Source organism: Mycteria americana, chromosome 2 (genome assembly GCF_035582795.1).
Source record: "Mycteria americana isolate JAX WOST 10 ecotype Jacksonville Zoo and Gardens chromosome 2, USCA_MyAme_1.0, whole genome shotgun sequence".
Classification (NCBI taxonomy): Eukaryota; Metazoa; Chordata; class Aves; order Ciconiiformes; family Ciconiidae; genus Mycteria; species Mycteria americana.
In genome coordinates this window covers 172,927,331-172,955,117 of record NC_134366.1, presented here as the reverse complement: position 1 = coordinate 172,955,117, position 27,787 = coordinate 172,927,331, and positions in this window count along the sequence as shown.

The window sequence follows — 27,787 nt, the reverse complement described above, 5'->3', positions numbered from 1 at the left end:
TATTCCACACCACATGACCTCATGCTCAGCATATAAAGCTGGGGAAGAAGAAGGAAGGGGGGACATTTGGAGTGATGGTGTTTGTCTTCCCAAGTAACCGTTACGCGTGCTGGAGCCCTGCTTTCCTGGAGATGGCTGAACACCTGCCTGCCCGTGGGAAGTGGTGAATGAATTCCTTGTTTTGCTTTGCTTCCGTGTATGGCTTTTGCTTTCCCTATTAAACTGTCTTTATCTCAACCCATGAGTTTTCTCACTTTTACCCTTCCGATTCTCTCCCTCATCCCACTGGAGGGGAGTGAGCGAGTGGCTGGGTGGTGCTTAGTTTCCAGCTGAGGTTAAACCACGACAGTCCTTTTTGGTGCCCAACAAGGGACTCAAAGGGTTCAAGATAATGACAGATTTGATTGGAATGTGCTAGATTGAATTTATAGCTGTTATTGCTGTTTAGCTATTAATTATCAGGCTCCTGTGCTTGCCATGGGGCTTGCTTGCATTACTGTATGTCAGAGTCTAGGGCTCGTTAGTGGCTGCTTTCTGCTTTTGCTTCTTGCTGTACTGCCGTACTGCTTATCGTCTTCCTCTGCTGTGCCTGGGAACATGTTGATAAGAGCAATGGTGATGTGCCTGGGCTGGCAGATGGCCAGGGCATCGCTGCTGTTTCTGTGCTGCTGTACTGGACAGGCTGGAACTCCAAAGTAAACGCAAGTCAAAGGGACTGTGACCTGTGGATGAGTCTGCATGGGAGCAGGACTCCCCAAAGCATCTGTGGCCGTGAATAAGTTCACATCGGAGCAGGTACAGAAGCGTCTGTGACCATGGTTATGTCTGTGCTGCAGCAGGTATACCTCTGAAGGGATTGTGGCCCAAGGATAAGTCCACACTGGAGAAGGTACACCTCAAAGCATCTGTGGCTGTGGATAAGTCCATGCTGCAGCAGGTACACCTTGAGGCATCAGTGGCTATGCATGAGATCATGGTGGAGCACCTGAAAGAGTGTGTCCATGGATAAGCCCACAACAGAGCAGGTACTCCCCCGGAGGGACTGCAGCCATGCGTAACGGCATGTTGGAGCAGGTTTACTTCTGAAGGGACTGTGGCTGTGGGTAAGGCCACACTGGAGCAGGTCTATCTCTGAAGGCATTGTGGCCCATGGAGAAGGCCATGCTGGAACAGGGGCATCTCAAAGCAACTGTGGCTGTGGATAAGTCTATGCCACAGCAGGTATACCACTGAAGAAACTCCACTTGGAGGCTCCACTTGGAGCAGGTACTCCCCTAAGGGACTGCAGTCTGTGGATAAGTCCAAGCCGGAGCAGCTGCAAGGGGAGGAGTTCGCTGCAATGTTAAACCCTATAACCTGTCCCAAAGGGACCAGGGCTGGAGACTGTAACGGAAATACCTTTAAATTGTTGTAACCCATGATTTGAGTTGCATGTTATAGGAATTACCATAGCAGGAACCACCTGAACCAGTGGAGAACAAGTCTTACAAGAAGCAGCGCAAGTGCAGCAGCAACCCAGCCTGAGCTGGCTTTGTTGCTCAATAACTCCATGCAACACACCACCTCTCCTGTCCTGAGTGACCACCATAACAGATGGAGTCCAAAGTGATGGACTAAATTAACTCAATGGATGTTTTGTGGACATTTGTGGACGTTTTATGGGCATTTTATGGACATTTTACAGGGGTGGTCCATAGACTAAGGGAATGATAGCTGTGTATTATATCAAAGGATAGGAAGGGGGGTTGGTTATGAAGATCTATTGGATAGTGTGGGACCTGAGCATGACAGAAATGGTATGGAATAAGGGGTCAAGAATGTGCTGGTTTTGGCTGGGATGGAGTTAATTTTCTTTATAGTAGCTAGCATGGGGCTATGATTTGGATTTGTGCTGAAAACAGTGTTGTTGGACACCTCGCTGCTGATGGGAAGTAGTGAATGAATTCCTTGCTTTGCTTTGCTTCTGTGCACAGCTTTTGCTTTACCTATTAAACTGTCTTTATCTCAGCCCATGAGTTTTCTCACTTTTACCCTTCCCATTCTCTCCCGTATCCCATCCGGGGGGAGTGAGCAAGCAGCTGTGTGGTGCTTAGTTTCCGGCTGGGGTTAAACCACGAGAAGGAGATCTGCAGAGCACAGAGGTATGGTTTTGATGGGTACTTTTCCAATGTAGACTGCACCACCTAACCCCAAGAATAATATTTAAACCTAGTGAAAATGTTTGGCATATATTTTTGGCATATTCAGACCCCTCCCACAAGTCACCTCCAATTAAACATGAATTAGCTGCAACATAGCAGCCCTTCTGCTGCTTAGTTAAAAGGACGTACTGCAGACACTAATGAAATACCTTAGCGTGCTTTACAAACACAAATGCACTTAAAACTGGGTTTCTCACTGGTATCTAATTTTGCGCAGAACAAAAGACAATTGACATGCTGCTGATCATTGTTCCAGTTCCTGAAAGAATACCTCCATCGATGATATAATTACACAGTAACTTGAGGCTAACATACACTTTTTTTTCCCCAGATATGTTATTTTTCTTCTCAAAGTTTTGTCAAGGCAAAATTTAAAGCCTTATGTGGATGCATTACTGCCCAGTTAGAGGAATCTCTCCAGCCAAGTATGGAGCAAAATGAAGTTTTGGATGCATCAAAATTACTATTGTGGTTTCCCTCTGCTTTCCACCATCTTGCCCCCAGTGTGCCAGATCATTGGAATTTCAGCCAGAGTTGGTACTTATCTACATTTAAAAAACATGATTACTTTTGGCTTAAGGGGCTTTGGGAGTTTCAGTGCAGCTTTTGAAATCAGAAAGATGCTCTTACCTTCATAGTACAGTGACTTTCAAAGCAAAACAGTGGCTGGTGGATTTTGAAACAACTCCACAGCACTCACACAAGGATGGGACAGTTGACTACACACTGATATGTTAACCAATACAGGGAATGCTGAAGGACACTGAAAATTACTCATCTATACCACTAGGTGACTACAATGGTCCTTGGCATGGCTTTTGCTCTCTAGCAACTACCACCACCCCTTGAAGGTCATTCTTTGCACGTGGTGTTTCTTGTAGGAGACCATGTGGCAGCAGGACTTGAAGAGTCAGGAGCTTCCTCTGCTCTCCTGGTCTGCATCCACTTGGCCAAGCCATAGGATTTCAAGCACACATCACAAGTCATCTTCCTGGTCAGATCCCTGAGGACAGCAGATAATGGATTTAGTTTGAAAACAACATTGTACAATTTTTTAATAACTAATAACTTATGAAAGGTGCACTGGCCAGGGCAATTGTGAAGATATAGAAATCACTGGAATAAATAAATAAAAAGCACTCTTTTACCGGAAGCATTTCTGTAGTGAAACCAACTGCAAAGAGACGCAAAACAATCTTGCCAGTAATGGATAACATTTATCACATTCATGGAGCCATTCTGCACACCTGAGGCTGCTAACAATGTGGGGGATGGGGGAAGTTACACTAAAGGCCAACATATGGCAGTAAATCTGGAATAGCTAAACACTGTGATAAATTCACAGTAATAATTCAAGATGCTCCTAGAAGAGTTTTGGGGCTGTGCCTCCCCAGTTGCCCTGTGAAGAGGTGTAAAGGTAGGAGATTAAAAGCGTCTTCTCAGTGATGATTTACATGCAAAAAATGTGAAATTCAATTTTGAGAGCAGATTTCTTGCAGCTAATTCTCAAAAAATTAGGCATCTACTGTAAGGCAGGCTTCTACAACATTCAGCAGGGACAGCCAGTCACCTCCAGACACCACTTCTCAGAAGTGGGGTGACCCATCTCTGGAGGAGCCTTGTTCCTTCCACTGATCACACAGGGAAACTAAGCTGTGTGAACATCATGAAGCTTGAAAAGGACAGAGTATTTCAATTACAAGATCACGGAAGAGAAAATTGATGTTTTAATTTTTATTTTACTGATTATTTTTACTGGAACTCTGTTTGCCTTATTCCTGCAACCCTCAAAGGCACGCGAGGAAATAATTAAGGTATAATCTCTTTTGCTTGGTAAAATATGGAGCAATAAATGGCTGTTAAGATTGATTAGGGGCTGAAGCAAAGCACAAGCCTGGGGTAGATTTCACCTTGCTATTTCTCAGGATGATGCAAAGAAACTGAAGTCGGGCCTTTTGCAGGCAAATCACATGCCAAATTGGGAAAAATAAGCCCTGTGCACAGCTCCTTTCCTTGGGGTGAGTCTGAATCGTTCTGTAGTGTTTCTGCTTCATATTGTCCAGAAGAACTGGACCAAAATCAGTTTCTTTGAATGAATGATCACACTTAAAACGGAAAATATAACTGAAAGCCCAAAGTGAAATATTCATATACATTGAAATATATGATTTGGCAGTGTTAGGTTTATGGTTGGACTCGATGATCTTAAAGGTCTTTTCCAACCTATATGATTCTGTGATTCTGTGATTCTGTGATTTTCTGAGCCAGCTAACAGCCTGGAAAACCACTTCTGTCTGCCCCAAAGCAGCATCAAAGAGTTGTGGGGAGGGATTGATGCCAGAAATCAATCAAGAGGTTTGCGTGCCAGGCTGAAGTGCAAGTGAGGTCATGAATAACCCATGTAGGATGGGGAGAACACAAGGAAGGTTGCACAGGGCAGAAGTCGTTATCAAACAATGCAGGTGAAACCACTGAAAATGCGAAATCCCTTCTCCAGAAAGATGGTACATCTTGCAGATTAATAAGTAATCCTACCCTATACTAAACCAGCTTTGCCTCTCTATCTCTTTTTATTTTCTTTTTTCTCTTTTCTTTTCTTTTCTTTTCTTTTCTTTTCTTTTCTTTTCTTTTCTTTTCTTTTCTTTTCTTTTCTTTTCTTTTCTTTTCTTTTCTTTTCTTTTCTTTTCTTTTCTTTTCTTTTCTTTTCTTTTCTTTTCTTTTCTTTTTCTTTTCTTTTCTTTTCTTTTCTTTTTCTTCTTTTCTTTTCTTTTCTTTTCTTTTCTTTTCTTTTCTTTTCTTTTCTTTTCTTTTTATTTTCTTGAGTTTATGAAGTTATTCCATTTTGGGGGAGGGTATGTTAGTTCATCATCTGCCTGCCACAATGGCTGAATACCTGCTTACCTGCCTTCTCCTCCTACTCTTGGGGTGGCTTCTGTTGTCCGGCTGCCTGCCTGAAGGTAAAAGTATAAATGACAAAGGTCATGGAGGCTGGCAAGCAAGGACCATCACTTCAGTTTTTCCTGACAGACAAACTGTGCATTTGCTGCAAAAACAGATGTGAGAAATAGTCACATGAAAATTTCAATGTTGAAAAAAACTTCTTTTTCCCTTAGAGAATCATTCCAGCTAAGGTTTTCCCCCATTGCAGTGACTACAGAGATTGATTGCTCCTGTGGACAGAGGTGACTGCAAGACTGTCTGAGATTAGATTTAGAGATAGGGGATGCAGGAGTCAAATCTGAACACGGACATCAGTGTGGCTGTACATTCATGGTTCTGTCACTGATGGTGTCCACTGTGTGTCTCTATGTCTGGGCAAACCTGTGTAAAATATTCTGATATAATGATTCCCATTCTGTGATCTTGATCCCATGTGATCCACAAGCTCATAGTAAGAAGTCTGCAGGACATCTATGGAAACAGAGTGAACAGTGAAGTGTATCTCTGATGGTAAGCCAAGTAGTGCTGCTAGAGCAATATTAGTACCTGGCAGAGACCTGCTGGTCTGAAAAGTGATCATGCAGCAGTGACAGTCTCTCTTTCCCCCTTCTGGATCCCACACAACCATAAAATGTCCTCCCTTGAAAGATTTTACATTTTACTTATGGAAGGGATGACATCTAAACCCCGAGAAAGCAGCTGCTGTGGAAGGTGAATATTCCCCAAATGCCACCTATGGCTTCACATTTCTCTCCCTCATATTCCTGTCACATTTCCCTTCTTATCTGTAGGTCTAGTATTAGTATAAAACAATAAAGAGATAGATAACTTTCTATTGATCTGGAAAATAAACTGGGAGCCACAAAGTGGAGAGAACAAAAAGTTGCAACACCCCATTAAAAAAAAAGGACAACGCTGCTGTGGTGCCTTTGGAAGCTGACTATGACCTTCTCGACCTTCTCCTATAGGTTGTGGCAAAGGAGGAAGCTGAAAGGAGGAGGAAGATGCATAAAATAAAATAAACTAATTTTGAAAAATAAGTGTGTCCCAGATCTGAAAGGATGAAGGCAGCTACTACAGGGATGCTCAACTTGAAGCCTTCCTGGAGACTGATGGAAGCAATCTTTTTTAACACATGAGGAAAGCACTTGGATTTGATCAGTGGCAAATTAGGGATCTCCAAACTGAATCAAACTCCTGCTGTTTTCTTGATTTTTACCTCCTCCTCCCCTTTCTGATTCCTGTGAGAAGCCCACCAGTAGCAAACAAGGGAGAGCCCAACCTGCTGCTGGTGTAACTCAACTTCACTCCATGGGTCCGGGGGAACCTGAGCTGAGTTGTCATCATAAGCTTGAGTCGCACAAACTAAATGCAGAAGGGAAGGCTCGAGCAGTCTAAGCTGATGCAGTTTACTCCCTGAGAGGAGGGAGAAGCCTTGATGAAGGAGATGGAGAGGTTATTACAACTTGCAGCTTTCTATACACTCTTGCCAGACACGTCTATTGCTTCACCTCACTGAACTGCATCATTTAAAAACCCTTCGACTCAGTGGTCTTTTAGTCCATATGGGGTGTAATTTAGCATTGACTTCCATTAACTTCAGGGGAGCTACACAAATTGTGCCAGCTGAGATCTGGCCTTCAATAGTCCATTAAACCCACTAACCCAGGTAGGAAACTACTCTGTACATCAGACCTGCCTTCACTATACTCCTTCTCCTCTATCCTTTTATACAACTCCATCTCCACCACGCTGGAGTTGTGCTGGACTTACACTATTGTGGCAGAGAAAAAAAATCCAGCTCTCCATTTGAAAAATAGGATTTGTTTTCTCTCGTGCTTTTCTTTCCCTTGAAGGCCCAACACTATCCTGCCATTCTGGGTAGCTGCCGCTGAATTGGGGAGGAAACAAAACCAGTTAGGGAATGGGATACATGAGGAAAAGCCAGTCAACCTGCAGAGGATCAGAGAGATCCTCTCACACAAGTGTCCACAGAAATGAGAAGTAATGAGCTGAGCCTTCCTCAACAGCTTTTCATAATACAAAGCATTGGGCAGCTGGTCAAGTGGAGAAAAAAACCAACCACCAACCCTCCTTTTTTCTTCTTTCCTTTTATTTTTAGCTAGAAAATGTGTTTAGTCCAGGATGAGGAAATCTGTCATGTTGGTTAGATTCTCCTTACCACAGCAACAATCTGAAAAGGACAGCTACTCCAATTGGGTCACTTCTCCCATCAACCACAGGGTGAGCACAGCAGTGGCTGATTAACAGCATGGGGTAAAAGCCATCTAGGACAAGGATGAGGCGAAACCTTGCTCAGAAATGAAGCTGTGGGAGAAACGAAATGAGTTGGTTGTAATTTTCCAGGAGCCTGTAGCCATGACCACAGCAATGAGCCCATGAGTTCACAACTCTGCACTATGTTTCTGTTCTACTTGCAACACTGGTCACATCTATGCTCTAACATAGTCCAGATACAGGCTTACAGTTATGTTCAGTCAGTCTGTGAGATTGGCAGGGAGTTAGGACAGAAACACGTCACCTAAATTGAGAGCCTACAGAGAGAAGGATGTCCATGCAAAGGTCACTACACTGGAGATTGTTTTAGCCATGTCATGACAGCTGAGGGAAGGGTGTTCATATTCCCCAACTTCAGGTATTTACCTAGATCATAGATCATAGACTGGTTTGGGTTGGAAGGGACCTTAAAGATCATCTAGTTCCAACCCCTGTGCCATGGGCAGTACACCTTCCACTAGACCAGGTTGCTCAAAGGCCCATCCAACCTGGCCTTGAATACTTCCAGGGAGGGGGCAGCCACGACTTATCTGGGCAACCTGGTCCAGTGTCTCACCACCCTCTGTCGACCTGAGTCATCAGTTCGCAGTCTCTCTCTACAGTTGATGGTGAGAAACTATAGGTGGGATTAATCTTATCTGTCTTTAGGTGTCTACCTTCAGGTGTCTACGTCTACACTGGTTTTCTGGCCTCCTATAATAGTGGAGTTCTGGTCAACAGAGTCAATAGGGGTAATGCCACAGGTCTGTCCATGGTAGGGTAGATGCCTACCTTTTGTCACATAAATCATGCCCTGAACTTGACTTAATAAAGAGAACCTGGGGTGACTTGCTCATATGGAGACACCTATATTGCAGATATCCATCCTAGGTCAGACAGTTTTCACCTATGGAAGGTTATATGGAGAAGGTGTCTGGCCTGGGTGTGCTTTTTCTTCCTGAATAACCCTTAGTTCACGCCAATGACTCCAAAGGAGACCTTGGGTGACCAGTTCCTACACACTTCCTATTTTGAAGACAGAACTGTGCATGCAAACATCAGTTGAAAATCAGAGCTCATCCCTCTGACATCTGATCTAACACAAGCCACCAAATACCACTCAGTAATAACTTTACTGGGAAAAATTATTACGGTTCCATCCTTGCACGTGGAAATGACTGTACTACCTGAACTGTTAGGTGTCTGCCACAGTGCCTTAAAAGCTTCCAGACTCACAGATCTGACAGGGATGGGTTTTCTTCCTGAAACAAAGCATATATTTTTTTTACAAGACATACAATTCATTCCAGCATGACCCCACTACTCCCCACCCAATTGAGTAAGAGAGGAGTAAGTATAATCATTAAAAGACAGCATATGTAAGATCAGTAAAAGAAAACTAGAGGAGAGATCCAATAAAAAATTAAACTCCATGAAATTTAAAGTCAAATATGAGTCTCAAGGTATCCTGGGACTAGATCTGCCTAGTTTGAAAGGGTGATTTCAACTTGCAGCCTTTATTTACAAGAACTCCACACTAAAGTCCAGCGAGCGACATGTGGATCCATGCTTATGAGCCGCCTGGCAAATACTTATGCACCTCCCACAAAAACCCTCTAATTAAATGTTAATTAAATGCAACACATTAGGCTTAGCAGACACTCTGCTGCTGAGTTATATACATACACTGCAGACACTCTAATGAAATACTTGACTTTGATTTATGAACATGAATGCAGCAAGAACTGGGTTTTGCGCTGGTATCTAATTTTGCACAAAACAAAGGAGGCTGCCGTGCCTCTGCTAATGGTTCCAGCTTTTTAATGACTACTTCCCGTGATGATGTAATTACACAGTAACTTACAGGCAGGAAAGCGACACAAGCAGAGAAATGCCTTGCATGAAGGGAACCTCCTCTCCCGGCAGTGGAAAAAGAGTTTGTCGGGTCTCCAGCAGCAAACACCCTTCAGCCACCGCAGTGATCTCATTTCAGTCCTCATTGCTCTTGCTGCCATCACAAAACCTATACTTGATCTAAAGGGAAAGAAACAGCCCGTATAGCTTGTATTATGTCATGCCAGTTACAGTCAAGATGATGAAGGGCCACAGGTGAAAATCATCAAAAGAAAATTAGAGGTGTCATACTTCAGGAGTGAACCCATTTATGCAGATGACTCCTGACAGAGCTTCTCATGCCATGTTCACTCATTACGCATACAAAATCATTAACACATTATTAACATTTATTCATCTTGAAAGTAAGGAAATACACCTAATTCTGGCCCAGGTGTAGAGTAATCTCAAGATTGCCTCCTTTTTATTTTTTTTTTCCACTTGACCCCTTACAATTCCAGTGCAGACAGTGGCTGGCAATTTCAGAAAAGAAACTCCGAAATACTTCTCTTTACTAACACCAAGCAATGTGTAGCCTGGAATATGGGACAATTGAAACTCTACAGTATTTATAATATTACTCATATTCTCCTGGACTTTTCTGTGGAATTCTCCTTTAGCATCCAGAAAGGGAGATAGAACCTGTAATGCCATATATTACAACTCCTCAATGATAATCAGAGTTGCAATATATGTTACAACTCCATATAAATTACATATATATGTAATATATGTTACAATATATAGTTACAACTCCTCAGATAATCACACGGAGTATGCATCCGTGTGGTATCCACTCTCACCACAAAATACACTGGCAGAGGAACAGTCTTTTTGCAGGTTTCACATAAAAAGCCCTCCAAAGCTCTGAGACTACTTGAAGGTATCCACCTGCCACGGAAGCCTCAGGTTCTCCTTCCCAAGGACTGTTCCTAGTTCTTGTGCAATGACCCACCCAGCAAAAACGCAGAGCAAATTGCCCCATGCCGAATTTGTGAGGCTTTAGACAGAGGTATAATGAGCTCAGGCAGAGTTTGTGCTGCTGCGCTGCTGTCACTAACCGAATTGGTACTTTTAATCTTAGCTAAGGTATCTCCTCCCTCCACTGTGGCTATTTTCTTTTTCAAGCCCATATCTCTTTCTCCTTAAAAATATACATCTTATTCCTCAATGTGGAGAAGAGCATTGGTCTCCAAGCAAGCCCAGCAATATGGACAAGAGAAACTTGAAAATAACAACCCTTGCTGAAGTGGTAGGAGGCTGAAGTCACTTATGTTAGCATGATACCTTGAGATTCCCAGAATGGAAGACATGGCTGAAATGCACATTACTGTCTCAGGGACAAAGAGGAGAGATCAGATGAAATAATGATAAGAAAAGGCAAAATAAATTAGTTCCTTGCCTCCCTGAGGGTAGGCTGTGCTGATTTTATGAATGCGAGAACCTGTTCTTGGTCTTACACAGGCATCTGTGAGAAATATGTCACTGTTGCTTCCCTGTATGTGTATCCTGTCAAAAAGAGTGAGCATGGGGAAATTTAGTGCACCTGACACATTCTGCAGGAAGGCTTGTGGAACCAACCACATCTTTCTGGAGGGCTCTGTGTACGCCGCAGCTAACTAAAGGACCAGCAAGGTCAGAGACTACCTTGGATGTAGTCCTAGAAAACCATCCAGGCGCACTAAATAAAACAGAAGCCAGTAAGCATCTGGGGAGAAGTGATCTTAATGCATTCAGATCAGAGATGTCGCCAGCAGAAGGCTCAAGCAGCAAAGCTTGGAACATAAGACCACGGGAAGCTTTACCTTAAACAGAGGTCCTTACCTGTGAGGAAACATAAACAGATATTGAAAACATTTAATTATTCCAGCCTTTCCATAACACTAACTGGAAGGGAGGGAGTTTTCTTTGGGAAGTCCCCCTCCCACAACAACAAAAGATGCTGTTGTATGAAGAAGGCAGAAAAATGCAAACTGGTAAATGTTGGGTTGGCAATACTGTAACAAAGGCTTTCTGGACATTCAGACACCTTACTAATTAGCATGGAGCTGTGAGTCCGTAGCTCCCAAGCTGTGCTTAGCCTACAAGAGATAAGACCACTCTATACCAATGAAGAGAAACTATTTTTAAGGTATTAGATAACCTGTTGTAGACTTCTCCTCCAGGATGAGAAGGTTCACACCAAGCAGTGCCTCTGCACTGTGCACAGAGGGCAGACAAATACTACCCTCAGTCCCTGTAAACCACCCACTTTGTTTTTGGCAAGACTGGAGGCAATTTAAAAGATTTGGATTCTTCAAGGGAAACCGTACACAAGTTTTGGCTCCAAAAGAAATACAGCGCTTAGGGGTTTTTTTGGCTCTAAAGGCAGTTTAATTAGCTGTAGTCAGCCAGGAGTAGAACATACCATCGAACTCAACTCATGAGCTCCACAGACCAGTTACCAAATTATGCTGGTTATTTACGAAATTGAGAAAGTTCTTGTCTAATGCTAGCCTTTGTGGGTTAAATTCTTTCCCAGACACAGGAACTGAAAATGTTGAAAGAAGGCGACATACTGTCCATCTAAAACCTATAATTAATCCAGAAATCATGCCTGTTTCAAAATATTCCTTGATTTTTGAGACTTATGGCATGAATACTAAGCAATCCCATGAAGTTAAGGTACCTTTTTCCCCTCAAAATGGTTAGTTCTTCTTTTCTTCTCTACTTGGAATGACTTACTTGATTTTATTTTTTTCCCCTCCAAAAACATTATAATATATTGCTTGATCACAAAGTGCTTGAAAAACACTTATATCCAATTTATGTTAAGCAGATTTCCAGAGAGGAAAACAGAGTCAATGGCTTTAAAAACTGACCCGTCCATCTACTCCTCAGACTGGTCTACTACCAGGATGGGAAGAACAGAAAGAAGCAATAAAGGGTGATACCTTCTAAGTTAAGTCCAGTGAAATCTATATGTTAAACACAATTAAAGTAAATGTTAAACACAATGAAAGGAGGCTGAGGGGAGACCTTATCGCTCTCTACAACTACCTGAAAGGAGGTTGTAGAGAGGTGGGGGTCGGTCTCTTCTCCCAGGTAACAAGTGATAGGACAAGAGGAAATGGCCTCAAGTTGCACCAGGGGAGGTTTAGACTGGATATTAGGAAATTTTTCTTCACTGGAAGGGTTATCAAGCATTGGAACAGGCTGCCCAGGGAAGGGGCTGAGTTGCCATCCCTGGAGGTATTTAAAAGCCGTTTGGATGAGGTGCTTAGGGACATGGTATAGTGGTGGTCTTGGTAGTGTTAGGTTTATGGTTGGACTTGATGATCTTAAAGGTCTTTTCCAACCTATACGATTCTGTGATTCCGTGATTCTGTAAGTGCTGTTTATCTGTCTGGTGAGCGGGACAGTGAGAAATTAAATAGAAAACTATAAAACACATAAAATGGACAAGTGAATTGACCACTATGAATGAGGTATGCCAACAAATCAATGGTCACTCAGGACTTCAGATTGGTCACCATGAAGTTATTCTCAGCTTTGCAGCAGCAGCAAGGAATCAAACCTATAGGTGCTAGGTCTAAAGCTGATGAGCATTGGTTTAGGCTGTCATTGGCATATGGGCCCTGTAATGACTACAGGGCAATGCTTTGCTGCTAGTACTACACATTCTGTGGTTCACAGGGCAAGAGTTATGATTCTTCACAAAGACAGAAGTGCAATTTATAAATTAGCAACTCAAAACATTGTATGAAGAGAAAGTCAATGGTTCCATGGACATGGGAAATGTTGAAACCTAGGTTCCTGTGAAACTGCATCTCACAATGTCTTAGATGATTATGCTAAAACTAGTTTGGATTCCACTCTATTGGATGTCAGGAAGAAAGACGAAGAGATTTTCTGAATGCCTGGTTTGTGGAAAAAGCTGGAATTTGTGCTCTATTAGACACCAGAGGGGAACAGGAGAGAAACCATACTTTGGTGTCTACAATAGCCAGGACCATTCTCCCAGTGGAACCACTAATTATGCCACTCTTCTTTACCTGGAATTCCATCCATTTTCACTCCAGCTTGTGAGAATTTAATATTTTCCTTCTGTCAAATTCCCCTTAAATTGGCAAATGGACTCAAAAGTCATGAGAAGGGAACAACTGACAGGCTTATGTATGCAGTCTCAGCTGACTAAGTCTAGCTGAGCAGAACCCATCAGTGGTGAGTTATGACACCCAGAGCTGCCGAGGCTGCCAGGACAAGAAAGAAGGACTGAGACAGACCTCATATTTCAGAGAGAAAAGTCAAACCAGAAGTATCTGTGTAAGTAGGCTGAGGTGCAGGGGAAGGACTTAAAAGGAGATAAGTTTGCAGAAGACGCAAAACTGGGAGGAATGGCTGATATGCCAGAGGGTCATGCTGCCATCCAGAGAGACCTTGACAGGCTGGAGAAATGGGCTGACAGGAACCTCATGACATTCAAGAAGGGGAAGTGCAAAGTCTTGCACCTGGGGAGGAACAACCCCATGCACCAGTACATGCTGGGGGCCACCCAGCTGGAAGGCAGCTTGGCAGAAAACAACCTGGGGGTCCTGGTGGACACCAAGTTGAACATGAGCCAGCAATGTGCCCTTGCAGCAAAGGTGGCAAGTGGCATCCTCGGCTCCATCAGAAAAAAAGCATTACCAGCAGGTCGAGGAAGGTGATCTTTCTCCTCTGCTCAGCAGTGGTGAGGCCAGACCTGGAGTACTGCGTCCAGTTCTGGGCTCCCTGATATAAGAGAGACAGGGACATACAGGAGAGAGTCCAGCAAAGGGCCACAAAGATAATGAAGGGGCTGGAGCATCTGTCCTACGAGGAAAAGCTGAGACAGCTGAGTCTGTTCAGCCTGGAGAAGAGAACGCTCTGGGGGGGGATCTTATTAATGTATATAAATACCTGAAAGGAGGGTGCAAAGAGGAAGGGGACAGGCTCTTTTCAGTGGTGCCCAGTGACAGGACCAGAGGCAATGGGCACAAACTGGAACACAGGAGGTTCCCTCTGAACATCAGGAAACACTTTTATACTGTGAGGGTGACTGAGCACTGGCACAGGTTGCCCTGAGAGCTTGTGGAGTTTCCATTCTTAGAAATATTCAAAAGCTATCTGGACATGGTTGTGGGCAACTGGGTCTAGGTGGCCCTGACTGAGCAGGGGGGTTGGACCAGATGATCTTCAGAGGTCCCTTCCCACCTCAAACATTCTGCAAGTCTGTATTCTGTAAGGAGACTGCCTGTCTGGAGAATTAAAAACCCTGGCAGCCACAAAAAGTGGAGAAAGTCTAGGAAAACAGAGTAGTTGGTAATGCAAGATATTGCACTAAACCAAACAGGAGGTGACTGGAGCATGGACTGAAGTCTGGACTGTAGAGTACGGCACTTTCTTATGAAAAGGGTTGGGAACTAAAGGAAGAGAGAGAGAAAAAATGCTTTCTAACAGGCATGAAAGGAGGTGGTCAGTGAGGAGGAAAATGGCCACACTCTTTTGGAAAGAGGAAGGTGTAGAGAAGATGGTTCATAACAGTAAAGGCTGTGTTAGGCAGCTCTGTGATGTGTTCAGATAATGCTGGGCAGTGGACGCTGTCTCCCTTTCTCTGCCATGCAAGTGTCTGGAATTAGATTTACTCTTGGGGGGGGAAAATGAGTTCCCAGGAATCACGAGGTAGCAGAAGCTAATTTTGGGGAAGGAAATAATATGGTACTTTGTCAGGATGCACAGAACAACTATTTAAAAAAAAAAAACAAAAAACCAACTACTATCCAACAAAACACCAAAGGAGATGTATCACTGGGACAAGAGAGACATGACAATTTTTGTGGGTGTTAAAAATTGCCTTTTTTCCATTTTAAGGGAGTAACCAGTGGTCAGGTCTAACAATAACACACTGAATCTTTCATGTTGTCCACAATCAATTTTGCCCAGGAGCTGGGTGTGCCGTGACCAATTTAATAACAGAGGTGTCAGCTACCTGCAGACAACCTGCGATTAGGCTTGGTTTCATCACACCTACCTACAAGGTGGGCACCCATTAAGCTAGTTGGTCTTGGCTCCTTCCTCTCTCAACAGAACAAGATCAGCACCTATAGAGGTGATTCATCTTCCTGTCTCCCCACATCTGTTCCCCCTCCTAACTTATGGTGGGATGAATCACCCTACGGAGATATCATTCAACCTCTAATAAATATTGAGGGAACCTACTTGACTGTCTTAACAAATGGTCTAACTCTTTGTTGGCTGAAAGCATAAATCCAGGCTAGATGATGACTTGGGTGCCACAGTGGCTTCTCTCCATCTGGGACATGCATTTTTCGGGTTTATGAGATGGGGATTACCCCATCATAGCACTTTCCTAGGTGGCAGGAACAGCCTTCAATCCAGACAGAACCCCATCCCCACAGGAGGAGCACTACTTTATGCAACTCCAGCTTATAGCCCAGAATCACAGAATCATAGAATGTTTTGGGTTGGAAAGGGCTTTAAAGATCATCTAGTTCCAACCCCCCTGCCATGGGCAGGGACACCTTCCACTAGACCAGTGGGGCTGGGATGGGGCTTAAAGCCCCGTCCAACCTGGCCTTGAACACTTCCAGGGATGGGGCAGCCACAGCTTCTCTGGGCAACCTGTTCCAGTGCCTCCGCACCCTCATAGTGAAGAATTTCTTCCTTATAGCTAATGTAAATCTACCCTCTTTCAGTTTAAAGCCATTACCCCTTGTCCTATCCCTACATGCCCTTGTAAAAAGTCCCTCTCCAGCTTTCTTGTAGGCCCCCTTCAGGTACTGGAAGGCTGCTACAATGTCTTCCCAGAGTCTTCTCTTCTCCAGGCTGAACAACCCCAACTCTCTCAGCCTGTCTTCATAGGAGAGGTGCTCCAGCCCTCTGATCATCTTCGTGGCCCTCCTCTGGACTCGCTCCAACAGGTCTATGTCCTTCTTATGTTGGGCGCCCCAGAGCTGAACACAGTACTCCAGGTGGGGTCTCACGAGAGCAAAATAGAGGGGAAGAATCACCTCCCTCAACCTGCTGGTCATGTTTTTTATGATGCAGCCCAGGATACGTTTCACTTTCTGGGCTGCAAGCGCACATTGCCAGGTCATGTTGAGCTTCTCATCAACCAACACTCCCAAGTCCTTCTCCTCAGGGCTGCTCTCAATCCATTCTCCACCCAGCCTGTATTTGTGTTTGGGATTGCCCCAACCCAAATGTGCAGGACCTTGCAGGATCTTGCACTTGGCCTTTTTGAACTTCATGAGGTTCTCACGGGCCCACTTCTCAAGCCTGTCAAGGTCCCTCTGGCTGGCATCCCTTCCCTCCAGCGTGTCGACTGCACCACACAGCTTGGTGTTGTTGGGAAACTTGCTGCTGAAGGTGCACTCAATCCTACTGTCCGTGTCACTGACAAAGAAGTTAAACAGTGCCAGTCTCAACACTGACCGCTGAGGAATGCTGCTCGTCACTGGTCTCCACTTGGACATCGAGCCATTGGCCTCCACTCTTTGAGTGTGACCATCCAGCTAATTCCTTATCCACCAAGTGGTCCATCTGTCAAATCTATGTGTCTCCAATTTAGAGACAAGGATGTCATGCAGGACAGTGTCAAATGCTTTGCACAAGTCCAGGTAGATGACATCAGTTGATCTTCCCTTATCCACCAACTCTGTAACCCTGTTGTAGAAGGACACGAAATTTGTGGGGCACAATTTGCCCTTAGTGAAGCCATATTGGCTGTCACCAATCACCTCCTTATTTTCCCTGTGCCTTAGCGTAGTTTCCAGGAGGATCTGCTCCATGATCTTGCTGGGCACAGAGGTGAGACTGACTGGCCTGGAGTTCCCTGGGTCTTCCTTTTTTCCCTTTTTAAAAATGGGTGTTGTGTTTCCCCTTTTCCAGTCAGTGGGAACTTCACTGGACTGCCACGATTTCTCAAATATGATGGATAGTGGCTTAGCAATTTCATCTGCCAGTGCCCTCAGGACTCGCAGATGCATCTCATTAGGTCACATAGACTTGTGCACCTTCCAGTTCCTTAGATGGTCTTGAACCTTATCTTCTCCTACAGTGGGTGGTTCTCCATTCTCCCAGTCCCTGCCTTTGCCTTCTGCAACTTGGGCGGTGTGGCTTGAGCACTTGCTGATGAAGACTGAGGCAAAAAGTTGTTGAGTACCTCAGCCTTCTCCATATCCCAGGTAACCAGGTGTCCTGTTTCCCTCCTGAGAGAGCCCACATTTTCCCTAATCTTCCTTTTATCACCGACGTACCTACAGAAGCTTTACTTGTTGCCCTTGATGTCGCTGGCCGGATTTAATTCTATCAGGGCTTTAGCTTTCTTAACCTGATCCCTGGCTGCTCGGACAATTTCTCTGTATTCCTCCCAGGCTACCCGTCCTTGCTTCCACCCTCTGTAGGCCTCCTTTTTGTGTTTGGGTTTGTCCAGGAGCTCCTTGTTTGTCCACGCAGGCCTACTGGTGTTTTTGCCTGACATCCTCTTTGTTGGGATGCATCACTCCTGAACTTGGAGGAGGTAATCCTTGAATATTAACCAGCTTTCTTGGGCCCCTCTTGCCTCCAGGGCTTTATCCCATGGTATGCTATCAAGCAGATCCCTGAAGAGGCCAAAGTCTGCTCTCTTGAAGTCCAGGGCAGCGAGTTTGCTGCACGCCCTCCTCGGTGCCCTAAGGATCTTGAACTCCACCATTTCATGGTCACTGCAGCCAAGGATGCCCTTGAGCTTCATGATCCCCACCAGCTCCTCCTTGTTGGTGAGAACAAGGTCCAGCATAGCACCTCTCATCGTTGGCACCTCTATCACTTGGAGAAGAAAGTTATCATCAACGCATTCCAGGAACCTCCTGGATTGCTTATGCCCTGCTGTGTTGTCCTTCCAACAGGTATTGGGGTGGTTGAAGTCGCCCATGAGAACCAGGGCTTGTGAACATGAGGCTGCTCCTATCTGTAGAGGGCCTCATCCACTCGGTCTTCCTGGTTGGGTGGCCTATAGCAGACCTGCACTGTAATGTCACCTGTCCCTGCCCTCCCTTTAATTCTGACGCATAAGCTCTCGGTCAGCTCCTCGTCCATCCCCAGGCGGAGCTCCATGCACTCCAGCTGGTCATCGACATAGAGGGTGACACCCCCCAGCTCATCTCCCCTGCCTGTCCTTCCTAAAGAGCCTGTTTCCTTCCATTCCAACACTCCAGTCACAGGAGCCATCCCACCACGTCTCTGTGATGCCAATAAGATCACAGCCCTGCAGGCGTGTGCACGTCTCCTGTTTATTCCCCGTGCGACGTGCGTTTGTGTAGAGGCATTTAAGCTGGGCCCCCGATGAAGCTGACTTACTGGCTGGAGTGGCTGGAATTCCTTTGTGCTGCTCTTCAGGTGCTCTCCTGCTGACCTGTGATCCTTCTCCAGGCTCTGGGCACCTATTGCTGGCACTGGCATCAAACTGGTAGGAGTGGGATCGTTCCCCTCTCCCGGCAACTTTAGTTTAAAGCCCTCTTCACCAGCTTGGCAAGCCAAAGATGCTCTTCCCCTTCTCTGACACATGGACCCTATCAGCCACTAGTAGACCAGGTTTCTCAAAGCGAGTCCCATGAAGCTCAGATCTCTTGATATTGCCAAGACCTCATTTAGAGCTGCAGGAAAGAAAAGGCCATCAACTTCTTGACAGTGAGAGCCAATGGGTTGCTTGTTTTTCCAGTGGTCATTGGCATGCGCTACGTGGCTATCAAGTTTTGGGGAATGAGGGGAGACACAGAAGGTTTCAGAGACTCATCTTCACTGTAATTTGCAGATACTGCTGCATGAGTAATTTCCATATAAATGACCTTGAGGAAAATATTAATAATATGATAATGAATCATTTGTATATGCTGCTGAGTATGTTGTCAGTTCAAACAAGAGAGTTTGTCCAGAGCTCTTTGTCAGCAAACAGAGAAGCAGAACAAGCTCTGCGAGTAACTCTTACATTGAAAATCCGAGCTGATATCTGAAAACACTAGCAACAAGCTTGACTTTTTTGCAAGATTTTTTGAATGCCAGATCGCAATGAGGCAATGGGACTTGGGCACTGTAAAAATATTACTCAGAGTTCAGAGCTAAATTTCACTCTATTTTCACCTTTCCTCTCCTGATGATCTCCTGTGTGCTGTGGCATTCCCCAAACATCAGAAAAGCAGGTTTCCTGATTTTGAGTATCTCAGCATGACAAATGCATTCCAGTTGTGCTTTTGTTAAAACCCACTAAAATCTGAACTTAATTTTTAACAATCACTTACACATAACAGAGCAAAACACCAAACCAGCCTTACCCTAAAATACCTACAATTTTAGGTATTTTAACTGTGCCGTACCTTTCACTGCAACAGATCTATGATAATTTCTTTCAGGTGATTGAGAAACTTTTGAAAATTCCATCCAAAGTGGAAAAACACCCACCCTGTAGACTTATAATTTTCTTCTCCCTTCTTAGTATAACTTTCCCTCTGGTGATTACATTTATTATGGGCATAGAAAGGACAGTCTCAAACATGAAATATGTGCTTTGTATGCTAAAAGGGCTAATTTCTCAAAGCTGAGAAAAATTTTGAGAGAAATTGACATAAGTGTAGACAGGAAATTGTGAATGAAAATTGAGAGTCTTTTAGGAATAATTTATTAGATGGCCAAAAGCCAAGCATCCGCAATCAAGGCAGAGGATAACTTTGACTAAAAAGCCATTATAATTTTCTGACAAAGTGAAAACATCAAGTAGAAATATCTATATATAGGCATGTTAACTTTGTGTCTGTGTACATTTATTATGTCTTATTGCTTCCTTACTTCTTCTGTGTACACATGTATTTTTTTCATGCAGATGAAAAAATATGCATTTACGTATTTTTCATAGAACCACAGAATGGTTTGGGTTGGAAGGGACCTTCAAAGATCATCTAGTCCAACCCCCATGGCGTGGGCAGGAACATCTTTCACTAGATTAGGTTGCTCAAAGCCCTGTCCAACATGACTTTGAACACTTCCCATGATGGGGCATGCACAACTTCTCTGGGCAACCTGGTCCAGTGTCTCACCATCCTCATCGTAACAAATTTATTCCTTATGTCCAATCTAAACATACCTTCTTTGAGTTTAAAACCATTGCCTCTTGTCCTGTCAGTGCAGGACTTAGTAAAAAGTCTCTCACCGTCTTTCTTAGAAGCCCCCTTTAAGTATTGAAAGGCCGCAAGAAGGTCTCCATGGAGCCTTCTCTTCTCCAGGCTGAACAACCCCAATCCTCTCAGCCTTTCTTCATATCAGAGGTGTTCCAGCCCTCTGACTATTTTCGTGGCCTCCTCTGGACCTGCTCTATCAGGTCCATGTCCTTCTTGTGCTGGGGACCCCAGAGCTGGACATAGTACTCCAGGTGGCATCTCATGAGAGCGGAGTAGATGAGAATCACCTCCCTTGACCTCTTGGCCACACTTCTTTTTATGCAGCCCAGCAAAGTATTGGCTTTCTGGGCTGCAAGCGCACATTGCCGGCTCATGTCCAAATTTTCATCCACCAGTATCCCCAAGTCCTTCTCCTGAGGGCTGCTCTCAATCCATTCATAACTCAGTCTGTACTGATACTGGGGATTGCCCCGACCCAGGTGCAGGGCATTGCACTTGGCCTTTTTATCTACTCTTTTTTTTTTAATTTACTTTACTTGGCCTTTATTTATTTACTTACAAATCCCAGATCACAGAGGGCAAACAGAAAAGGACAATTAAAGTTTTCAGAAAGAATAAGTAAGGTGGGGAAATCCCAAACTGGCAGGAATTAAGAATTGTGGAAGGAAGCTTTTTAAATATACCAGAATAAGAACGAAGCCAAGAATGCCAAAGGCCAACAATCTAACCATCTCCAGCTAATGGCATTATAGAAGAAAGATAAGCATTGAATAAACATTTCTGTTCTATATTAGGAGATCTTAATATTTGTTGAGATTTTCAGCCTTGTAATGTTAAGTTTTCATACCCCTTGGAATCCCCGAGACATTTCAGAAGGCTCAGTAAGAGTTATGGCTACTCTCATACCCTAAAAGGGCAAACCTGTAACTATAGACTTCCTAACATAACATCAATGCCAAACAGAATATTGAACTATAGCTGTTAGTTGGTAAAGAACAGGACAGGCATATAACTAGTGTCAGTCAACACGGTTTTGAGGGAAAGAAGCACTGAAAAACTCAGTCTGATTTCATTCTTTCAGGCTGTTTGCTAGAAGTTATTTGGGAGGAAAGACAGACATCTTTAAGGAATTTGGCTTACTGATCACAGAATCAGAGCCACTGAAGTTGGAAAAGATCTCTCGAGGTCATCTAGTCCAACCACCCACTCAAGCAGGGTCAACTAGAACAGGTTGCCCTGGACCATGTCCCATCAGGTTTTGAATATCTGTATGGATGAAGACTCAAGTGATGGATGACGTTGACATTATAAACCAGACCCAAACAGGATCATTACCACGTTAAATGGATTGTAAGACAGCTGACTGACAGAGAGTGGGAAATCAGTTCGATAGACCTGCTTCCAACAACATTCTGCAGGGATCGGTCTTAGACCTCTACTGATCCTGTATTTTCATCAGCAGGCTGAAAATAAATATAAAATTAATTATGATCAAATTTGCAGACAACAGACACTGGGAAACAGTGATGGGTGATGGGGCTGGAGCAGTCCTATAGGGCAGTCTGGACCAGGCAGTCAGCTGCACCCATTCCAGTAAAATGCAGCTGCATCCAACCAAATGCCGAGAACAAGGAGCACTGGACGTGCTTATAGAACAGAATGTGGTTTTCTAGCTCATGGGGGCTGTGAACAGGGTTTGGGGAGCTGAATGGCATTCAGCCATGACCTCCCAACACAAGGCTGTGGCAAGAGCAGCCTTTGGCTGGATGACCAAGGAAGCAGTGAGTGGGAGAGAAAAGCAATCCTATATTTACAGATAGAGTTGGTCAAGCTGGTACTGCTGAATTTGCATCACTTTGTTGTCCATCCTTTTCAAAAGGTCACTGGAGGTTTTGGAAAATACTGTACTATAAGTTAAAATGTAGAGAAAGATTCCTTATTAAATGAGACATAAAGAGGTCATGCTGTTTATCAAAAAAAATACAGTGCCTAGGTTGTGGCATAGACGTACCTGCATCAGAGGAAACTGTGGGTGCTCAAGTTGCTTTAATCTAGCAGAGAAAGGCAAAACAAATACCAAAAGCAGAAAGCCAAAGGCAGAGAGATCCAAATTAGAGGAAAGGCACACATTATTAATGGTGATTAATCACTGAAACAAACTATCCAGGGAAGAAGCAGAATCTCATCTCCTGATGTTTTCAGAGCAAATGTGTTTGCTTTCTCAGGCAGGATGCTTTCTGTAAACATATGCTATTGGTCTTGCTACAGAAGGAAACAGTAAAATTTAAGAAGGAGTTCAAAAAGAGTGACCTAATGACCCCTGTTCTCTTATCTTTTCTTCTAAGGCTTGTATGAGTCTATGAATCTTTACCTAATTAGCTATATTCAGTCATTACAGAGATAATGAGAACACCCTGGTTACATCACAATCAAGATACATTTGCATAAGACACCTCCAAACAAGCACAAAACTCTTCCAGACAAAAATTGGGTATTAATTGACAAGTGGAGGGGGGAAAAAATCCTTTTTCCATCTCCCACTGATTTTTATTCTCATTGGGGAGTTTGTCCTGACCTGGACATCTTTGATCTGAGAAAGCGTATGTTTCCACACCTGTCATTTTGCTTGCAAACCTTTTAAAAAATTGATATTCACTCAAATGTAAGTAAGATCTCCTCAGCTTCCTTTTTATTGCAGAAGTTGAATGCAATGCCTGATTTATTTTTCAGTCTGAGTGCTCAACATTGCTTAGAAACACCACTTTGAAGATGTCCGAAATGGTCACCCAAAGGTACTGGATATGTTCAGGTGACTAGATGAAGAGAGTCATATATTGGTATTTTTGATCGCAGCACAAATATTAAGGGCTGTCATATAATACACGTGCACAAGTCGGTTTATGTTAACACGATCTCAGAGAAAATTATATACAGCCAAAAATTATAGCATCATTATTATTATGACATTATTAAATAATGCCAAAATTAGCATTTTAAGCCTCTTTCTTCCCTTAACTAGCTAATCTCCACCCAGAACATTGCCCTGTAACAATATATAATGCTAAGGCTGGCAGGCTGGGAACAGAATGATTCTGGAGGTTGGAGCATTAATTAAGAGCAACTGGATTCTGATTTATTCTATTCCCATTCATCAACATAGCTTAGGTGCTAGCTTTCTGATTTGGTTTCTGCTGTTTACCTCATTTTCTTTGGCTTGTTAGTAGAGCATCCAGGATTCCTAAGCAGTCTCCCACCTAAATACTAGCCAGGCCTTGAACAGGTCCATTTCCAAGAACAGATGAAAGCAGCACAGTTGTTCCAAAATGGGCATAGGCCAAAACATTCAATGTTCACAGCCAACTGCTCGTGAACTGTCTACAAACCAAGAGTTATTGGCAGGCAGCGTATGGCAAATATGTTGCTCTTCAGAAAACTGTGATCTCTTTGTGGGCCACTTTTAAGTAGATAAACGGACCAAATGGTTTGTTATGAATTATATACACCATTTCTATATGTCACCAGATGTGTTTCAGTGTAAAATCACCAGTCCGTAATGATTAGTTAGCAAGCTGGATATGAGGAGAGCTTGGGCAGGCATTTTCAGCTAGATGGTTTTTAAACCCTTGCCAAACTAAATCAAATTATGCCCAGATATCAAACTGTGCCTAACAAACACCAGTGCTGATAATGAGCACCTGTATTTTTCACTGATAAATCTCAGTGTTGCAACAAAGATTCATTGGGAAGAGTAATTATTGTGAGCGAGCATAACAGTGACTATTGCAATTGCTCTAGTAATTGCTGGCCGCCATTATGCCATCGATGGCAAGTCAGACCAGGAAGAGAGTGGCAAAAGGTTGCCACTGTGCTAAATACAGATCTGGATTCATATCACCTCTTGCCATGCTCAGAGGCTATCCTTACTCTTGTTTGTAGACTTCAGCTTTACAACATCACAATAAGTTTTGTCAAATTTCTTCTAGCTTCATGCCCTATAGTTCACGTCAGACCAAATTTTAGCCCTTCACTCTTGAAATTCAGTGAAGTATCTTCCAATTTAGGAATATGGACGGACAGTCACCACATAAGCCATAAGCTCCTGTCAGTCTCTTCATACAGTTGTACCTCTATAACAAAATAAGAGTTCAGAAAAGACTTAGCTTAGAGGGGTATAAGTTGAAGCAAAAGCTTGCATACTAGGTCTGTACAGAGAATGTCTTCAATGAGAACAATTTTCCTGAAAAGCACAGAGGCCATAAGAAACCTTGAAATAATTAGAAAACTGGAAAAGAGGGATCTGTCCATCCAATAGCCCAGAAAGTTATGTTGATCTGTTAGGGCTCCCCAAAGCAGCAGCAACAGGTTGCCAAGAAGCTCCCCCACCATTTCAGTCAGTATCTCAACAACAAATGCTTCCGGTCCTTACCTGCATGCAGATGCACAGTATTCTTTGAAAGGACTGTGCTACCACCAAGGGTGGGGGACCACCAGTCCCAGGCATGTCACGTACTGCCTTGGCAGTTCAATGAGGGGAGCACTGGGGAACTCGATCCCTGCAAAGCCAACTGTACAGAACACAAGAATATAAAAAAATCCCCAGCATTCACTCTTTCTCATGCCACTTTCTGCTGGAATAGCAGGTTGATTGATGCTGGGGTGTTCACCCAGGCTGGAAGGTGAACTTTGTCTTCATGCTTACATAGCCTGATTTTAATTTAACGTTTCTTTTCCTCCCTTGTGGGTTCCTCTCCCTGCCCTGCTCTGTGAGTTCACTGGATTTTATGAGTTATGTTAATCAGTCTGCTGCGTCTGTGCTAATTCATCATCCGGGTTCCAGCAGATGGATGAAGCCGGGTGGCTGTGCTCCTCACTCTGTACCCCACAGCCTCCAGCAGTCTGAAGGAAGAGGGTGGTGGGTAAGGCGAGACCTGCTGGGCAAAGGTGAGGAGGGACTACTTGGCAGAATAGAAAGGGCAAAGAGATGCCCATTTCTCTCCATCATCTTGGAAGTGGATCTCCTCTCTCCATGCAATGTTTCCTCAAGACACAACAATCCTCCTGAAGTCAAATTTCGGGATGGGGTGCTGGGGAGCTTCTGAGAGCAGCATCAGTGTCAATAAGCTGTCAGGAACTAGCCTTATTCATCATGGTTTATTGGGTAACTGCCAAGGACCCTACAGTAATTCAGTTGAGTTTCTTCTCTGCTAAATGAATTTACAGTGATGAATAGTGTTTTCTGGGTAATTTAATAATATTAATGGGATCTCATTAGGTTGGCATTCATTTACATTCTTGAAGGTGTATCCCCTGCTGGCAGTCTTTGGAAAGACTGGGGTGGACAGTAAAACCAATATCCTAATTCATTCACGTCCCTAAATACTTCCAATAAGGTAAAGGTTTTAAAGCACTTTATTGGTTCAGTTTATTTAATTTACATTGCTCTTTGCGTACTGTGGTTTTATTTCCTACAAAGGCAGTAAAACCAATATTGTTTAGTCGAAAGTGCCCTCAAGAAAGATGATATTAGAGTTAGAAATAGATATAAAAATGGCCAGAATTATTATTATTATTTTTATTGTTATCCGAGAATCAGATGATGGGAATGCAATAATTCACTCAAAATAAATCCGTCTTCTACCAGACCACAAGTAACCTATCTGTATGAGATCAGCAGCACTGATAGCACTGGTAGCTCTAATCTCAGTCAATGCTCCAGCTATTGAAAAGTGGACTGGAAGAAAGAAGGTATTCATACTGTTTGTTTTGATCTCTCTGAATGAGATCCTCTTTTTAATTTTCATTAAATTACATATGTCCCTGCGTGAAACACTCTCTCTCTTTTTTTCCTCATGGGACACATCAAAGTACGAATCATCATATGACATCATCAATAGGAATAACAGCATTGGGGCAGAGAATCGTTCAAGAAGTGGAGGTGCTACCAGGAGCCATGATGCTCCAGAAGATCCACAGAGGCAAACTCAAGGGGAAATTTAAGTTAAAACTTATTTTCAAAAAGAATTATCTCAAAATATATTTCTGTGTTTCGTGTTTTCACTGGCCTCTTAGGTGAAGGTAGCTAGATCATAACATTGAGTGCAACTTCATTTTCTGGGCAAATAAGAATCTTCTGCAGAATTTTCCTTTGGAGACTAGTGCAGAAGATATTAGCTTTCACCCATGTGCTCCCTGATACTCGCCTTATTGAATTTCTTCCAAATTTTCCTATTCACATCATTTCTCAATACCTTTAAAGAAACCCTTACTCCTAGAAGCTTATACTACAGGCAGTTGGAAAATTCCTGATTTTACAAGGAAACTCTTCTTTTCAGTAAATATTTATTTCCCTTTTTGAAAAAAAAGTCTTAATCAAAATTGAAATTTCAACTTTTTCATATTTTTAAATTCTTTTTATGTTGCATGGTGCTGAATATAATTTTGGATGGGGAAGACTTAAACAAGCTATTTCTGTGTTGGAATGTAAAAAAAAAAGTGTAGACAAAAGAAGGGATATTTTTAATAAAATACGTTATTCAATAAAAATACTGCCACTTTTTTCATCACAAATTTCAAATAGAATTCTTTTTACGCCAGTTGTAGTTTACCTCTAATACCAGAATAAAATCCCTATCATGCTAAAAACCTCCACATCCTCAGAGCTCATATTTCATGCCATTTTAGCACCAGAAGAGTGAATAATTCAGCAGATTGGAGTAATGAATCATTTTCTCATCCCAAGGTGGCTGCTGCTCACGATGATTAATACTGATTTATTTATTACTTGTGACAGTCTCAACCAGGTCAGGGCCTCACTATGTGACATACTGTATGGGATATACTGAATAAACAGATCCTGCCCCAAAGAGCTTGCCCTGTAAGTTTTTGTTCTTTGGGTCCTCGCCAGTGGATAAGCGCCCTTAGTGAGCAGCCAACCTTCACCCATACCAACCATGGAAAAGAGAAGAAAGAAGAGAAGAGAAGAGAAGAGAAGAGAAGAGAAGAGAAGAGAAGAGAAGAGAAGAGAAGAGAAGAGAAGAGAAGAGAAGGGAAGGGAAGGGAAGGGAAGGGAAGGGAAGGGAAGGGAAGGAAGGGAAGGGAAGGGAAGGGAAGGGAAGGGAAGGGAAGGGAAGGGAAGGGAAGGGAAGGAAGGGAAGGGAAGGGAAGGGAAGGGAAGGGAAGGGAAGGAAGGGAAGGGAAGGGAAGGGAAGGGAAGGGGAGGGGAGGGGGAGGGGAGGGGAGGGGGGGAGGGGAGGGGAGGGGAGGGGAGGGGAGGGGAGGGAAGGGAAGGGAAGGGAAGGGAAGCCG